The following is a 19,680-nucleotide window of genomic DNA, read 5'->3' as shown; positions in this document are numbered from 1 at the left end:
ATGTTGTGTATTGTTTAATTGGCATGTTTTCTCGCTAGTTGCGATAGCTGCATCAAAAGGAGTATAATCAAAGACCAACAGGCTTTATCTGACACGTCCTTGTTACATCAAAATTTGGGAAGTAAAACTGTTTTACCGTGCGATTTATCATTCGACCGTGTGTTTTACGCAGGTCTTTGTATAATTAAAGGCAGGTCCATATATATAAAGTTGAATTTAATGAAATAAAAATATGGATCTATCGTATACGGAAAGGCGAATGTAATGTCGTCATTTATAAATACCCAGCAGTCAGCGCCCAATTTGAATATCCACGGGAATATAGAGAGTAAATCCAGCAAAAACAACATAAATATATTTCTGCTTTATTACTAAAAAGACGCGCACTCACTGTTTGACATTTATTAAATTTATAAAAACGTGCCACGTTGCGTAAATTGTGCATCTTACCTTCAATAGCAATATCCATAAAACCTAAATCTCCATATTGATAAATAATACGGCACAACCAACCGAACAGTGGTAATTTCCACACAAATGATATATTTAAACTAAAATTACTTTAGCTTTTCACTAAATTTACATCGCATACAATCCAACGATCCTCATTCCAGAACTTGTAATTTATAATAGCCGTTTTTATGCAATTACAGAATTGTCCCGTGATCTAACATATCAAAGAAGCGTTAGAGCTTTCGGGTGCAGGCTGTTTCGTAACCTGGCTGATTCGTACTTAGTTCATTCGTACCTCACTTCGTACCTCAAATTGATTCGTACCATTTCCTATGTTGTTGAAATCATTTGAAAGAAATTGAATATGCCGAACCAGAATTAGAATATGCACGAGATTTGTACCTCAAATTGATTAGTTCCTTTTCCTAAATCCAAATGCTGCGCTAAATTTATAAAAATGGCTGCCGAACCAGAATTAGAATAAACAGGTTTGTATTCTATTTGTACCTCAAATTGATTCGTACCTTTTCCTATGTTGTTGAAATGAATTGAAAGAAAGAAATTAAAATAAATCTATACAGGCGCGGATCCAGAGGGGGGGGCAGGGGGTCCGGATGCCCCCCGCTCCTGCTCAGACTTGAAAAAAATTTGAAGGGTCCGAGAAACTTAAATCTAAAAGCCTGAATCTGACCCAAAAATTGCAAGTTTGTATACATTGAGTTGAGTCATGACTTTCATTCCATTGTGGGCAAAACAAATAGTCACATACAGCTCTGGCAATTAGGCAAAAACGTCGACAGCATAAATTGCCGTCGGGACCAATTGACCCCACGGCAAATCGCCTATTGACGACAGCAATTTTCTAATACCGTACTGTATGAAAATATAAGTTTATTGAAATTTAAACATGCATTTTGCAAGAGCTAAATCTGCATATTGCAGGTCTTTCTTTAGGCCTGAAATGTTTTCTAAAGTATTAATTAGACATTAATTAACTGATCAAGGCCTTAATCAACTCTCGATGGCATCAGATATCTCCGATATTAAATAGATAAGAATGGTTGAGCAATACTTTGATTTAATCAAATATGGAGGACCAAGACTTAGCTTCGATCAACCAGTACGGTGGTTGAAATTATTGCACACGTCTGTCAGACCTTCAAAGGCTAATATCTTCGCTTGCAATAACGTAATTTGAATGAAATTTTCAAATTATTCATTTTACATCATCTACTTTCAAACTATTATAGCAAGAATGGCTAGTTCTTTATCTAAATCTTACATAATGTATCTTTAAAGAGTTTTATTAACGCTGTTCGCCTGTTGACGTTGAATATTGTTGTGTTTGCTTTTTAATTTTATCGGCAGCGTTGATAAGAAAAAAAAAAAAATTTATGATTAAGCCTGTGCAACTATTGCAAGCTATATTATTTATTTTTATGCGCTGAAAGTAAAAACAGTAAACCAAGTCTATAGACTTTTCATCTGTGAAATTTTGTGCTCTGGAAAACCCCGACCAACTTTCCTATACTTAAATGGACTGGTTACTCTAATAGTAAATTGATACTGCTAATAAAGCTTGTAAAGAACAACCATAATATGGTATCTGAAGATATTTTGTTCCTCACCCGTGAAGGGAGCATTCCCCATCAACATTTTAAGGACATTTTATGCGATTTTATTGGCGATTTTTAGACCTGTAATTTTGGAATTTACCTTCCGGAAATACGTCAGAATGCACCAAATTGAATCTAATTTACCAAATTTTTCTAAGAGAGGGCCCCCAGACCCCCCGTTACAACGTTTAAGAGCCTTTGGCGCTTGCGGCAGTGGGCTATGCCCACCGCAATTAGTTAAGCAATTATCCAACCTACACCCCCCCCCCACCCTGCAAAAAATCCTGGATCCACGCCTGCTATGTTGTTGAAAGAAATTGAAATAATAAACGATTACCTGCCTTTTTTTAAAATCTGATGTTGATTATCGAACCCATTCTGTTCAGTGAGTTGTGATTATTGACGACAATTGATTGGTGATTGTTAAAGCAGTTTAAAAAACGATTGAAAAAGTATCTAATCTGGGGTTGATTATTGAACCCATTCTGTTGAGTGAGTTGTGATTGTGTTTGATTGGTGGTTGTTAAAGCGGTTAAAAATGATTGAATATACTAAGAATTCCAAAATCAATTGTGAGGTGAAACTATGCATTCTTTCTGATATGGTTGGGTTATTTGAGCCTAAAAATAGAACGCAGCAATTAAGTCTCCAAAAGGTGCCTACGTGTGAAGATGGGCGTACGCGTTTCTTTGAGGTACGAAGTGAAGTACGAAACGGCTCATGTGAGGTACGAATGAACTGAGTACGAAACAGCCAGGTTACGAAACAGCTGACATCCGAGCGTTCACAAGGTTCAACAAAGTGAAACAAGGGAAATAGACATAAACGGAAATTAATGAAATTAAATAGGCTTCTTCATCTCACTAATGTAAACAACATATATCAATTTTAAAACAACTGGATGATAACTTTTGGGGTTAGAGCGTTCACAAGAAATTGTGGACGACCGACTGACAGACGGACGGACGGGGGATATGGCAGTATTAGGGGTGATGATTTTAAGCGGAATTCGGCACTCAAAACGGAATTTGAAATCTCACACGGAAAAAAACGGAAAAGCCGATTTTTTTCTGATATTAAACAAAAACTCAACAAAACTTTGTTTTCATCCAAGTATTTCATCTTTCTATTCATGAAAAAATCGAAAATATTGAACGATACCGCGTGGTTTTATTACTATTTTAGTATTTGACTTTAGTATAGGCTACTTTCATTTCATCATTTTGGAATCATAATGAAAACCTGTCTTTCTTTTATCCCAAATAATACTATTACTCTGTAATTGAATTTAATAATGTAATCTATATCTTATGTCTTTATATAATCATTTTATAAAAGTAAAAATAGTTTCATTTACTTCTTTTTTACTGCCGGACTCGTGGCTAGTGTTTACCCGCTTTAACACGTGATATCACAAATATATCGTAGTCTAGTGAATCCAGCCTTTATTCCCATAGAAACTACGATTACGAAGCTTGTCTGGATCGTAGAGTTCTATATTTAGCTCTATGGTCTGGATACATCGCGACTACAACAAGCAGATGAGGGAAATCATAATGGCGTCGTCTGCTAAATAAATGAAACACGCCCACAGGGTTGTAAGCCTTTCTGCCGTAAACAGGGCGCGGCAATTCCCTGCGGACTTTTATGAAGATGGGGGAATGATGCTTTGCCGTTTTTGTAGTCACAGTGTTGACTTCCGACGGGTTGACACAATTAAGGACCACATCAATTCCAAAAAACATCAAGCTACAAAGTCGGCGAGTGGCCGGCAAAAAAAAGATGACGTCGTCTCACCAGGAAATAAACAAACCACCATTACTTCTACTATAGCTAAACAGCAAACGTCAAAATGTATCCGAGAAGAATTTGTTCACGACTTTCTTAAAACAATGGTTACAGCTGACATTCCATTGAATAAACTGGAAAGAATAAGGCCATTCATTTCAAAGTATTGCAAACAAGGCGGGGCGCTGCCACAACAGTCAACACTTCGCCAAGTATACTTACCACAACTCTTTTCTGATCATCATGCATCTTTGGTAGATAAATTTGTTAACAAGCCAATTGCAATAATATTGGACGAAACTACTGATGTACGCGACCACAGTATACTAAACATAATGTTTTCTGTCTATGGTGAAGGCTATTTAGTGGATTGTGTGACAATGGGGGCATGCAATCATAGTACTGTTAGTCAAGCTGTGGTAAAAACTGTTACAGACTATGGAATTGAATATAACAATGTTATGGCTGTAGTTACTGACAGTGCAGCCTACTGTAAAAAAGCTTATAAAGATGTATTGTCTGGTTTATTTCCACAGTCAACACACTGCCATGTCTCGCACATATTATAAATCTGGTGGGAGAAATCTTTCTACACTGGCCAAGTTTTAATGATGTTCATTTAATGTGCAGTATGATGAAGTCTGCCTTTTTCAAGAAACCCCAAAGAAAGCGAAGATTCCTTGAATTTTTAGCTGAGTATTTGCCACCTGATAGGGTCCATCTTCCCCCTGAACCAGTTAGGACACGCTGGGGAACATGGTTTGCAGCCATAAAATACCACACAGAATACATTCATCTATATGAAGTATTCTTCAAATCAGAGAAGTCTGAAGGTGTAGCAGTCGAAAGTTTATTAGAAATAACAAGGAACAAGGACAGATACAAAGATGTTCAATTACAGATGGCTTTTATTGTAGAAAATTATCACATTATGGACCTTATAACTTATTTAGAAGAACTCATTTTCCTTTAGCAGCATATATGTATAATAAAATGGAAGAGATGCGTGCCTTTCTTCTGTCAGGGACCACTAAATTAGAATTTGGGATTCAAACAGATATTCAGCTCTCAAAATATGATATTCAAGCCAGAAAAAAGTACACACTACTTTTTAATAAAATTTTTCAATCTGCCTTGGATAAGTTTGAAAAGCATATAGATCACCATCCAGCCATGGACCATTACAAATCAACTCGTTTGTTTAATCCTGTTTATTTGCCAGCCCAACCCAAAACCTTGGATGCCTATCCTAATATTCCAGAGTTTTCTATTCACAATCAAGAATTATTAGACGAGTTTAACATTTACACACATCTGAGAATTAACACTGAAGACAAATGTGATGTAAATGATTTCTGGGAATCAAAGGAGAGCTTCCCATTATTATTTAAAGTTGCCAAAAAGGCAATTTGGATGCCTTTTGTGTCAGTGGATGTTGAGAGGAGCTTTTCTCGTTACAAGACTCTACTTACAGATAAGAGGGAAAGACTCACAGAACAAAACACTAAAATGCTGACAATGCTAATGCACAATGGTGACGTGGAAGGAAGATTTGAATTTCGAAATTAAATTTTCGTCCCCTTTGTGACAAATTAACAGTAATGTGTTAAAGTCATTGAAAATTAAAAATAAAAGTCATTCACAATTTATAATTTGTTATCATTAGTTTAAAATGGTCAGTTTTGTATTTTTTTGAGATCTTTATTCATTTATTCATGAAATAGCATTTTATCCAGAAAAAAACGGAATATGGTCAGCTCTGAAACGAAAAATAACGGAATTCAAAATATTTAAAAGGGAATTTGCAATTTTCTGAAACGGAAAATCATCACCCCTACAATATACATACACATTTCCAAGTTGGCGTATAAAAACAAATATTCTTACATCATCCCTCTCCTCTAATTCTTCTTCTGCATCTATTTCGAAAACATGTTCAGATAATGGCTCAGTCCTTTTAGCACTAAAAAATCAAATATTTCATCCTATAAGATTTGACATTTTTCAAATAAATTATAAACATAATACAAAATTGTTCTGTGGATAACAATCACTATGTTATCCATAGAACTGTGTTCTATTGTTGTGTTATATTATGTTCAATCGCTAAATGCCATTCAATATGGAAGTATAACGTTGCCAATATTATTTCATTCATTGTTCACGGTGCCCACTGCAAATGTCAGTAGTTCCAAATACGTATTTTAGTTTTACAATATGCAATTTCCATTGCTCAACAATACCAATGCCACGGTGTTAAAATACAGAATACACTTTTCAATAATACAAAATACAGTAGAATAGTTATTTTGCACATTACACTTCTGCATTCTGCATTTTGCATAATAGACAAATGCATAATAGAACCTTGCATAGTAGAACATATACCTTATATGGGATCTACGACGAACGTCATTTGCATACTGAAAAAAGTCCGGACTATGACGGAAATTAATGATTTACGCGATAAAGCCATAAGGTCACCTGGATACGAAATGAAGTTAGCACACATATTCCTAGTGCCAATAAAAACCTAGATATAATTATCACGAAAATAATTGTTACCTTTATATTAGAAAACGACATGTTAATGCAAAGTATATATGTAATAGACCCCCCCACCCTCATGAAATAAAAAAAATATACTATTACCGTAAACATACTAAAATATCGCACACTAGGCTAACTGAGCGCGCAGAAAAGCGGTACGTCCACGGTGCATCAAAACGCACCGAAACCAGCTTTGGTGGCAAAATGTTTTTTTTTTGTTTCATGGAATCAAGGGATGAATAAACTACTAGAATACAAATTTTCAGAAGCTTCCTAAGCTGGCTTTTACAGAAATATCACCGTAAACATACTAAAACCATGGGGGGATCAGGTGAGGGTAGGCCATTCGCGCACGCAATAACTTATAAAATAGCTTTGGTGGCTTCTAAGATCTTTATTTCACCAAATCAACAGATGAATAAGATATGAACAGGCCAATTTTCATTAACTTTCTATGTTGGCGTATCGAGTTATACTACCGCAAAGTTCCCAGCACCTGGATTCGAGGCGGGGTTCGCGGGTGCAATAAACAAGGGGTACGTCCACACTGCACCAAAAAGCACTCCAAACTGGCTTTGGTGGCAAAATGTTTTGTATTTCACAGAGTCAAGGGATGAATAAATACACAAATCCAGAAGCCTCCTATGCTGGCTTTTAGAGATATATTACCGTAAACATACTAAATATGTGAGGGAATCGGGATAGGGTAGGCTCACTGCGCACACAATAACTTCTAAACTAGCTTTGGTGGCTCCAAAATCTTTATTTCAGCAAATTTTCTTTTTTTTGGGGGGGGGGGGTGAGGGTCTATTACATATTATTATATACTTTGCATTAATATGTCTTAAAATGTTATTTTCTAATATAAAGGTAACAATTATTTTCGTGATAATTATATCTAGGTTTTTATTGGCGCTAGGAATATGTGTGCTAACTTCATTCGAATCCGGGTGCTGGAATACGGGTGAGAGATTCCGCTCGGTTACTATAAGATTCTTTAACCTTACCCAAAAAAGGGTTTTAGAGACCTGTCAATTAATAAGATAGTCAATTGAATTTGTAACAAGAAATTGATTCACTTGAAATATCTGGTTTTTTACCGATGAGAACAAATTTTAATAAGAATAGTCTCGTTAAACCAGACTATTATCTTTCAGAATCCTCTAATCGTCGAACTGATTAAATTATAGAGATTGGACGTTGAAGACTAATAAAATCGAGTACTGTCCCCTTCTAATGACCTCAGCCTTATGGCTTTATCTCGTAAATCATTAATTTCCGTCATAGTCCAGATTTTTTTCCGTATGCAAATGACGTACGTCGTACATCCCATATAAGGTATATGTTCTACTATGCAAGGTTCTATTCTACATTTGTCTATTATGCAAAATGCAGAATGCAGAAGTGTAATGTGCAAAATAATAATTCTACTCTATTTTGTATTATTGAAAAGTGTATTCTGTATTTTAACACCGTGACATTGGTATTGTTGAGCAATGGAAATTGTAAATTGTAAAACTAAAATACGTATTTTGAACTACTGAAAAATGAAAAAATATTGGCAAAGTTATCCTTCCATAATTCAAAGAACACAAGCCAACAGCGAGACTGATGTCCCCCGCCAAAATCTCAAAATAAATAGATGACACATATTAATTAACTAATCGCACATTTATTTTTTTCAAAAGATTTATGTTGAAAGCTGAACTATATTGACCAGAGATGGTTGTTGAATCATTGATATTACTATATGAGACATTTTGGACACCAAAGAGTAATATTGATATAACATTCACAACACTGTAAAAAAAATTAATTTCATATGACCATCTACAACGGTCATCTTGCATTTAACAAGCTTTATGCAATTAGTTGGTATTGGCCAAGAAAGTTTCTCAGGGCTTGGTTCAAGTTGTCAGTGTTGCAGGACGTATGTCCTGGCAAGGAACAGCATCTTGTGATTTTTATGTGACAAAAAACCCCCTAAGACCTCATGTACACATTGTTGTGCATGTTAAAGAGCCCTTGTCATTTGACAGTAAGCTGTAGTGTTGCTGTCTGGGCAAAAGTCCTCCCATTTCTTACTGCATGGTAATTGCCTGTTTTCATTAGATGAGTCTATGCAGAAAAGTAAGACGTTAAATTTCATACGGTGGCTGATTTAGGACATGCAAAAATAACAAAAAAATCTCAAGTGCTTGAGATAGTTAAGTCATGTGCTTGAGATAGTTACTAAGTCGAGCGCTTGAGATAATACAATCGAACACGGGTCAACCGATGTTTTAATCTGTATAATTTTGTGCATAATTTAATGATAAAACTTGCAGAATAAAGATATTCATTTGTTCGTTTTTACAGTCCATCCAAAGCTGCAGTGACAGAATGGACACACACGCACACGCGCACACACACTCCATCCCATGCTCATCACCACCACTAAATATTTCTCGTTATATTTACCCCCTTCCAAATAAGGAGTATATCGCATGTTATTATACGAATCAATAATTGTATATATCGAGGTTACAGAGTTTTGCTAGGAGAGACTGACATTTCCTCTTATCTAGAACTAGTAGAAGCTCGGGTCTGATCCAAGGTTATATTTACCTCCTTCCAAATAGGGAGTATATCGCATGTTATTATACGAATCAATAATTGTATATATCGAGGTTACAGAGTTTTGCTAGGAGAGACTGACATTTCCTCTTATCTAGAAGCTCGGGTCTGATCCAAGGTTATTTATTTCATATGTGTAGGAACTGTTCATTACCTACGACTGTGAATTCGGTGGAAAATGTGTGGATATTCTTGAGTATTTGTCACAACTGTCGTACAAGAGTTTAAAATTATCAAAGTAATCAACAAAGACCCACGGTAGCGAGTTTTAATCTCACAGATAATTGATTGGTGATTGCTTGTTAATCTTTTGTGGCTTCACGCCCATCCAGTTTTAATCTCACCGATAATTGATTGGTGAGTGTTTGCTTCACACCTACCGATTGAAGGCCGGATTATATGGTGTTGATTCAATGGAAATCATATGATGGGGCGGCTGATTGATGTCGTAATCCGAAATATTCAGAGGTCGAATTACCCAGAGATTTTTTGGCTGAAGTAATAAGGAAATAAATCGGGACATGAAAATGGTGTCGGATTTCACAGAGTGCCGGAGTGATGAGAGGTCGGATGTTACAGAGTGCACTGTATCTACAATTTTGTCTTGTTTTGAAATTACCACAGGCTCTATTAGTTCATCTGTGACCTTAAAGGAAAAGTGTCATACATACTGGCTCGGGCAAGGTGAGGAAGGTTTCATTTGGAGGGTTGCCAAATGGTTAATGTGTGCAGGTTGGATCAGAATGTCTGTCATTGAAATAAACGGTGTGGTTTCAAATCAACACTTGAATGTGATCAGGAGTAGGGTCATCTGTCCAATCTTGTGGTTTTTCTCTGGATTCCCCAATTTCCTCATACTGCTAAATACTCTTTATGTGCAAGCGAATTATAAATTATTGAAATAAAATTAAACCTTATGTTAGACCTGAAATGACCTAGATTGTGTTGAGTGGATGTAAGCTCTCTCTCTACATTGTACAGATGTACATAAAGAGCAAAAAGGGTCCTTTGTCCTGTATGTGGAGGGCGAGTATAATGACATTTGTGTTCAGAGCTGATCTACCTCTGTAGGCAATCTGATTAAAATACAGATCTATCTTTCGTTTCGTTTTTTCTTCGAAAGGCAGGGGACTATTAAAAGGGTTTGTCCGTCCGTCTGTCTGTCTGTCTGTCCGTCACACTTTTTGGGTCACAATAACTCTCTAATTGAGCTAGAATGTTCAAACTTGGTGTAGGTGTATATTAGGTTGATGCCTTGATGGAGTTCGAAGATGATCATTTTCTGCTTAGGGTAAGCAGAGATAAGCAATTTGATTGGTTGATGCTTTGGAACATGACAATTTTAGACCTAATTAAATGAGAGTGATGAAACTTGGTGTATAGTTTCATTACATCAATACCTTGACTAAGTTCGATAATGAGCATTTTCTGCTCAGGGTAAGCAGAGCGATAAGCAGTTTGATTGGCCGAGACTTTTGAACACAATAACTCTTCTTCTAATTGAGCTAGAGTCTTCAAACTTGGTGTAGTCATTCATTAGGTCAATGCCTTGATGGAGTTCAAAGATGAGCATTTTCTGCTTAGGGTAATATAGATTCATTATATCATTACCTTGACTAAGTTCGATGGGGAGAATTTTCTGCTTATGCTAAGGAGCGACAAGTAATTTGATTGGTCAAGACATTGGAACATAACAACTCTGCTTTTAATTGAGGTAGAACGTATTTAAACTTGATGTAGATGTTCATTAGGTGAATGTCTTGACTGAGTCAATGATTAACATTTCGAGCTAAAACTAAGCAATTTCATTGGCCGATGCTTTGGGATAAGATAACCTTGATTCTATCTGATAGAGAGTGATGATACTTTTGAAAAAAATAAATGTGCGATTAATTAATATGTGTTATCTATTTATTTTGGGATTTTGGCGGGGAACATCAGCCTCACTGTTGGCTTGTTTATACTTTCGATGGCCTTTCCTACATGAAGATCTGACCAGGTGTAGTGGGAGGTCACGTCGGGTCATACAAGCGTCTTTTGACCCTATGACGTCAGACTTTTAATTAAACAATCATAATAAAGTTGCTATACATTAGATACAATTAATATTTCTTTTTCGACTGTAAGTAATATCAATCTCATTTCTATAAGAAAAACATCACAAAGTTTCTATGAAAATTATACTTTGTTTTGGCTGCTTTTGACCATATTCTATATATTGCCTGCAGTGTATGGCGAATATTAAAATTTGAATTCATCCTATCTTTGTAAAAATTGTAAAGAATTGGCAAGTTTTGGACTATATTTCTTTTAGACATTTGACTTTCACTCTATTGCAGTATAGTAGAATCCCTTTTCATTTAAGTCTAATTAAAGGGAAATAACTCCAGTTTTCACTGAGTGAAATCTTAATTATGCCTCGAAAGACAAAGAAGTCGAAAGCTATAATATTTTGAATTTGAATTTTCAAATTTGAAGATGTTTGCAAAAAATAATAAAGTTGAGAATGATATGACAGCACATGAAGCATCAAATAACAATGGTGAGAATATAGCAGCAAAATGTTTACAAAATATGATAAAATCATATAATGAAACTTCATGTAGGAAGGAAATATCCAAGTCCAAGGTAAATAATCAAAAATATGTTTATGGTAGTTTTCATCAGGCAGATGTAAGATTTGGTATTTTTAGTGGCACACAATGTACTGGAAATTCTTTAGTTGCTGTTTTATTTTCTTCTATTAAACCTATTCATATGTGGAATACAAACGACTTGGATAAGGTTTTAATTTTTTTGCAATCTCCTTCATCAATGCATAACAGGTATCTTTTGATATCTGAATTTCCAAGAAGACTTATTGTTTTTGAAAAACTCTTCAATATAGATATTCATCTGGATTCTGTAGTAGGACTGATGCGAACTGGAGACTGTACTTTTGAAAACAATGAAGTATCTGTGACATTGTATGAAGCTCTGCAGACATGTCTTTTACAATTGAGTCATGCTTTATAAGTTTTGGTGGTAATACTTTTGTAATCATGAAAAGAAATGAAATGTTTTACATATTTGATAGCCATTCCAGAAATTCAGTGGGTCTATTAACTGTAGATGGAACATCAGTACTGATTGAATATAAAGATATTGTAGATGTTTATACACACTGCTGTAATTTAGCTGGAAATGGAAATAGGTATGAATACACAGTTTGAAGTAACAGGTATAAATATCATTAATGATGTCTTAATACATGAACATGATGAAGCATTAATAGATGACAATAGTAGTGAAATTTTCAATGAAAAAGCCATAAATCACTGAGAACTGCTAAACGGTGAATCTGTGCACAGCCACTATAGAATTCTCAGTCATGGTTGTTATTTGTACGTGTATCGAAAGAAAATTAATTTTCCGACTATTACTCGGTATTACCGCGTTAAAACTGTAAATAAGGTGTGTTAATTAACAAGAGTGAAAAACTGTCTGAGAGGTGTGTTAATTAACCGACCAGTAAAAAATAAATGTCAATGTTGTGTATTGTTTAATTGGCGTGTTTTCTTGCGATAACAGCATAAAAAGGAGTATAATCAAGGACCAACAGGCTTTATCTGACACGTCGACCTCCAGGCTGGCTCGCTAGCCTGGAGGTCGGGTGTTCGATCCCTGCACTGGCCGAGAAAGTTCATTCCGATTTTCCGATTGTCAGTGATGCAGGACGGAGGGCCTGACAAGGACAGCTGTCTAGTCCTTCGGATGAGACGAAAAACTGAGGTCCCGTGTAAACATTGGAATGCACGTAAAAGATCCCTTGGCAGTTGGAATTCGATATAAGAGTAGGCGATAGTGCCGCTGCCCGGGCAAAATTTCCCTCATAGCACATTGTATGGCGTATGCCCGTCTTCATTAGCCCAGTATAGGAGCAGAACAGTAGGACGTTAAACCCCATTTCATTTCATTTTCCTTAAATCAAAATTTGGGAAGTAAAACTGTTTTACCGTGCGATTTATCATTCGACCGTGTGTTTTACGCAGGTCTTTGTATAATTAAAGACAGGTCTTTTGACAGGCGTGTGTGCTCGCTATGATCTACGTTTCTCTTATGTGTCTTTTGTATTGCGTATCATATATATAAAGTTGAATTTAATGAAATAAAAATACGGACCTTAATCTATCATATATGGAAAGCCGAATGTAATGTCGTCATTTATAAATACCCAGCAGTCAGCGCCCAATTTGAATATCCACGGGAATATAGAGAGTAAATCCAGCAAAATCAACAGAAATATATTTCTGCTTTATTACTAAAAATACGCGCACTCACCTTTTGATTTGGCGACGAACAGTATCTGGTCAGCTCTATTTATATCGACGACCAGTATCTGAAATACTGCCAGACTGCATTTCCCGCAGTCTATTACACAAAATATTGTAGCGAAAATATTCATTCACTTTGATTCACTCACTCCGTTCGTTTGACACCTTCCTCTCTGGTCGAATAAACTAGTGATCTGGCGACAGGCAGTATCTGGTAAGCTCTATATATCTCGATGATCAGTGCCTGAAATACTGCCAGACTGCATTTTGGGCAGTTTACTTTTGAAATTTTCTGGGCCTTCAGTGAGATTCGCAAGTCCGTTCATTTGACACTTTCCTCTCTAGGATCGGATAGATTAGTGATCGGACAACAGGTGGTATCAGACCAGCTCTATTTATATTGATTATCTGTGCCAGAATACTGTCAGACAGCATTTCCGACAGTCTATTTTTCAAAAATTTTTTGGGGAGGTCACCCATGCCCCCCACAAGGACTCGCTACTTTGGCGCTCCCTAGGGGACTTCGTTGAGGTTTGCAAGTCCGTTCGTTTGACACTTTGTTCTCTGGTCGGATAAACTAGTGATCAGGCGACGGACAGTATCTGGTAAGATCTATTTATCTCGACGATCGGTGCCTGACTGAATACACAGACAGCATTTCCGGCAGTCTCTTTTTCAAAATTTTCTGGGGGAGGTCACCCATACCCTCCATAAGGAATCCCTACTTTGGCGCACGTGAGTGGACTTCGTGGAGGTTCGCAAGTCTGTTCGTTTGAGACTTTATCTCAACGATCAGTGCCTGAAATACTGCCAGGCTGCATTTCTGGCAGCCTGTTTTTCAAAAATTTCTGGGGAAGGCCCCTCTACCCCTAGTTGAAGCTCGTGACTTTGCTCCCTTAACCTTAGATTTTGCCCCAGCTTTGTCCCTCCAACCACCAGTGGCTGGCGCCGCCACTGGCAGCTACAAGAGCAGGCGTACTATTTTGGGCGTTACTCGTGCATCCGCATTTGATGAGCCACAGGAGCCATCTTCTTAATTTAGTCTCCTTACCCAGCAATACAGTTCTGGATCAAGTTCCGGTGGATTGCGATCTTCCAGTGAACGCCACATAACAGCATGGTGGTGACATCTTTTTACTTTCCCTACGAATGCATCATTCGTTGGAGCAAGACTACATGGTTTAAGTGTGCATGATGACGATATATTTTCAGTTTCGGATGCCTATACCCTCAAGCGTGTTTCAGGCGTCGATTTGCAAGAGCTCTGTCCATAACACGCTGACAAGAATCACGTCGAAATGGAATCACCAATCAAAGAAAAACAACCGCTGACATTGGTCACACTATGGAGAAACACATGTCAATTATCATTGAAATCCTGTCAGCCCATACTCTTACTCGATATGACACGGTTACGTGCTGCTACAGCTTTGGAAGTGGTGAGAGCTCGATTGTATTTTCTTTCTCACTCGTCGGAGTAGTAGAATCGGTGCTTACACGGGCCACTGTATTTATGTCAGCTTGTTATGGACAAAGTTCTAGCAAATCAATGCCTGAAACACGCTGGTGGGTATGGACATCCAAAAGTCATCATTCCCACTCAAACATGATGCATTTACAGGGAACGTAAGAGGTCGTCAACAAGCCATTGTGTGGTGTTCACTGGAAGATGGTAATCCGTCGGAACTTGATCCAGAACTCTATTGCTGGATGAAGGAAACTAAATTGATAACATTACAAACGGCCAACTTGCTCCGGGGTCTGTCATGTGTCTCATCAGATGCGGATGCAAGAATGACACCTCATGCAGTACGCTTGCTTGTAGATGCACGAGGGATGGCTTAGAATGTACAATATTTTGTGCTTGTACTGTTTTAGGTTGCAGCCAGAAATACAACCAAATAAACTGAATATTGTCTAGTTTTGTGGGGGGTATTTTCGTGTTTTGTGGGTAGAATTTGTTTAATTATTAAAAAAAAACAGCTTGTGCCCCCCCCCCCTTTTCAGGGCCGACCCACAATATAGTTTGGTTTGGTGAAATAATGGCCCTCAGCCGCCGCTAACGAGTTACAGGGCCATATTGTCTGGCATGTTAGATTTTACTATCATCAAATCACCCCACAACATAATGAATGATTTCAGTGTATTCCTTGACCCGAATAACATACATTTAGACACCAAAATTATCATCCTAGAATTAAGTTATGGGGGATTATTTGAAATGGTGGCCGTCTTCTTGAATTTCTCAAAACGCTCAAGGGTGACCAAAGTTCACCCGGCAGATTCTGAAAGAGGACACCATAGGCTACTAAAATCAATCATAAAAAAAACTTTGTAGACAATTTCCAGGTTCACTCGAAATATTGGGTTTGACGACCGGACTAACAGCTTTGATACCGAATAAGCGAGTTTGACGAGAGTTCTGATGTCCTAGAGAACTCAGAATAAGCGGGCTGTGATCTAGTTTGTTTTTGTGACACTGACTGACTGGTCTGGAATCCAATCTGGTGAGTGAAATTCTGTCTGCACTGTACATGCACATGAGCATTAGGGGTGACCGAAATGTCCAACTCGTGAAGCTGAGCAGCCTGATTGATTACATTCGATCCCTTGTTGATGAGCTTGACAACATCCCCAGACTGGATTGCAACCCAATCACCAGAGTTTAACAACATCCTCACCATTATTTAGGTTATTGCCGCAAATTATGCACGTATCCATTGCGAAATACGACTCTGTTCACAAAATTAGCAAAAGACAGTTTCAAATATCTGGGAAAACCCAGACTGGATTCCAAGCCAACGGATGGAACGTAGGTCGCTCTGTAAAACGAACATCGTAATGACCTTGACCTTTCTTCATAGGCGCTCACTTGGTCCAAAACCGCCAGGGCTCACACTGGATTTCAATTTTTTTTCCGCCAAAATGGATTAATATTTTTATGTAAAACAATGATGATATTTTTTTTCCGCCAACTTGAATATTTATCCGCCAAAAATATATAATAAAAAAACACATATTGTAATAGCATAAAACAATTTTATTTCTTTTACATTCTTTAACAACTATATTTACAATTTACAAAATCCGTCTTTGCTTTACAGTAGCCCAATTGGAAAAGGATTTATGGAGATCCGGTTTATTCTTAGTTAAGGTGATGGACATCAAATTTGATAATGTGTTTGGTTTCAAACAGTTTCTGCTCGCTGTTTTAATTAAATTTTGCTTACTTAAACCTCGTTCACAATCAACAGTTGCAACCGGTATACACAATAATCTGTTAGCAATTTTATTTACATTAACAAACTTTGATTTTTCTTTTAGGGCAAGTTTCAACACATCATCAATGCTATCGATTGGACGATCAACATATTTTAAATAACCCCTGAAAGAAACAATCTCTGATACACAGTCATTAACATCAAGATCAATTGTTTGAAAAAAATTACCTAATGACCTAATATAATCCATATCTACATCACAATTTACATCAAATAATCTACACAGTCTATTTAAAATAACACTATCCCCCTTTTCCTCAAATCTACATTCTAAATTATTAACAACATTGCTTACAAATTTCATCCCTATCACCCTAGCATCTTCCCTTTGTTTTTTCCCATCCCTAATTTTTTGATCATTGTACAAAAAATTAGCGCCATAGAGCAATCTAAGTATTGGATTATAGGCGCTCTATAAATAAATTATTATTATTATTATTATAAAAAATGTGCCTCTCCTAATGTATCAACATTGACCGTTGTTGGGACTGTGTCCAATAAATTTAAAACATTGATACCGTAATTCCCTGATTCTATGCCCTGTAACTGAGAAATGGTTGAAGCCAATAGTGGATTTACATTTGAAAAAACAATATCACTTCTCTAGTAGCATTTGGACAATCTACAGAGTATTGGCAATACATCTGACAAAAAATGAGTAATGTACAAAAATTTAAAACAAGTTATTGATTTCAGCAAACCAACAGTTTTTGGAGAATTATCTTCTAATAACACAGTTATTAAGTTGGAATAGTTTCTGAGTAATGCAGTTACGGATCCCTCAAATGATAACCACCTAGTGTTTGATATTTGCTTTAACCTGGTACCCGAATCAGCATTAACAGAGGCAAGAATTTCCTGGATTTTTTCAAGTCTGGATAGGTTTTTGGGTGAATTTGAAAAATATTTATAAATACAATTTACTAGTTCCTGATATTTTATGGGGTATGGTATTGAATCTGCAGCACCAGATGAACATAAGGCAAGTCTATGCACAATACAATGGGTACTCAACAATCCTGGAACTATTTCCTTAAATCGTGTTGTCAGCCCACTCCTACTCCCAACCATAACTGCAGCACCATCAGTAGCAATCCCACACATTTTTTTCACATCAAGTTCATTTTCAAACAGTAAGTCAGTAACTTCTTTGAGAATTTTATCAGCAGTTGCCCCATCTGAAAGTTTTCTGATCCCAAAAAAGTCTGTTCTAACATTATTACAAAAGATATATCTCACATACACTATTAAATTTTGGTCCACTGAAACATCAGTTGATTCGTCTAATAAGATACTGTAACAGTCCCAACCATAACTGCAGCACCATCAGTAGCAATCCCACACATTTTTTTCACATCAAGTTCATTTTCAAACAGTAAGTCAGTAACTTCTTTGAGAATTTTATCAGCAGTTGCCCCATCCGAAAGTTTTCTGATCCCAAAAAAGTCTGTTCTAACATTATTACAAAAGATATATCTCACATACACTATTAAATTTTGGTCCACTGAAACATCAGTTGATTCGTCTAATAAGATACTGTAATACTCCCAACCATAACTGCAGCACCATCAGTAGCAATCCCACACATTTTTTTCACATCAAGTTCATTTTCAAACAGTAAGTCAGTAACTTCTTTGAGAATTTTATCAGCAGTTGCCCCATCCGAAAGTTTTCTGATTCCGCCAACTTGAATATTTATCCGCCAAAAATATATAATAAAAAAACACATATTGTAATAGCATAAAACAATTTTATTTCTTTTACATTCTTTAACAACTATATTTACAATTTACAAAATCCGTCTTTGCTTTACAGTAGCCCAATTGGAAAAGGATTTTTGGAGATCCGGTTTATTCTTAGTTAAGGTGATGGACATCAAATTTGATAATGTGTTTGGTTTCAAACAGTTTCTGCTCGCTGTTTTAATTAAATTTTGCTTACTTAAACCTCGTTCACAATCAACGGTTGCAACCGGTATACACAATAATCTGTTAGCAATTTTATTTACATTAACAAACTTTGATTTTTCTTTTAGGGCAAGTTTCAACACATCATCAATGCTATCGATTGGACAATCAACATATTTTAAATAACCCCTGAAAGAAACAATCTCTGATACACAGTCATTAACATCAAGATCAATTGTTTGAAAAAAATTACCTAATGACCTAATATAATCCATATCTACATCACAATTTACATCAAATAATCTACACAGTCTATTTAAAATAACACTATCCCCCTTTTCCTCAAATCTACATTCTAAATTATTAACAACATTGCTTACAAATTTCATCCCTATCACCCTAGCATCTTCCCTTTGTTTTTTCCCATCCCTAATTTTTTGATCATTGTACAAAAAATGTGCCTCTCCTAATGTATCAACATTGACCGTTGTTGGGACTGACTCCAATAAATTTAAAACATTGATACCGTAATTCCCTGATTCTATGCCCTGTAACTGAGAAATGGTTGAAGCCAATAGTGGATTTACATTTGAAAAAACAATATCACTTCTCTAGTAGCATTTGGACAATCTACAGAGTATTGGCAATACATCTGACAAAAAATGAGTAATGTACAAAAATTTGAAACAAGTTATTGATTTCAGCAAACCAACAGTTTTTGGAGAATTATCTTCTAATAACACAGTTATTAAGTTGGAATAGTTTCTGAGTAATGCAGTTACGGATCCCTCAAATGATAACCACCTAGTGTTTGATATTTGCTTTAACCTGGTACCCGAATCAGCATTAACAGAGGCAAGAATTTCCTGGATTTTTTCAAGTCTGGATAGGTTTTTGGGTGAATTTGAAAAATATTTATAAATACAATTTACTAGTTCCTGATATTTTATGAGGTATGGTATTGAATCTGCAGCACCGGATGAACATAAGGCAAGTCTATGCACAATACAATGGGTACTCAACAATCCTGGAACTATTTCCTTAAATCGTGTTGTCAGCCCACTCCTACTCCCAACCATAACTGCAGCACCATCAGTAGCAATCCCACACATTTTTTTCACATCAAGTTCATTTTCAAACAGTAAGTCAGTAACTT

At 36.4% G+C, this 19,680-nt stretch overlaps 1 long non-coding RNA gene across 1 annotated transcript in view; it reads right to left on the bottom strand.

Annotated features, from left to right (window-relative positions):
• Nucleotides 1-12,102: 12,102 nt before the first annotated feature.
• LOC130013671 (uncharacterized) overlaps nucleotides 12,103-19,680 on the bottom strand; it is a 91,269-nt gene continuing 83,691 nt past the window's right edge. Inside the window, exon 4 of the long non-coding RNA XR_008788884.1 lies at nucleotides 12,103-12,200. This is a non-coding gene — a long non-coding RNA (uncharacterized LOC130013671). The remainder of the gene's footprint in view (nucleotides 12,201-19,680) is intronic.

This window comes from Patella vulgata, chromosome 1 (assembly GCF_932274485.2).
Source record: "Patella vulgata chromosome 1, xgPatVulg1.2, whole genome shotgun sequence".
Lineage (NCBI taxonomy): Eukaryota > Metazoa > Mollusca > Gastropoda > Patellidae > Patella > Patella vulgata.
This window is presented reverse-complemented; position numbering and strand designations above follow the sequence as displayed.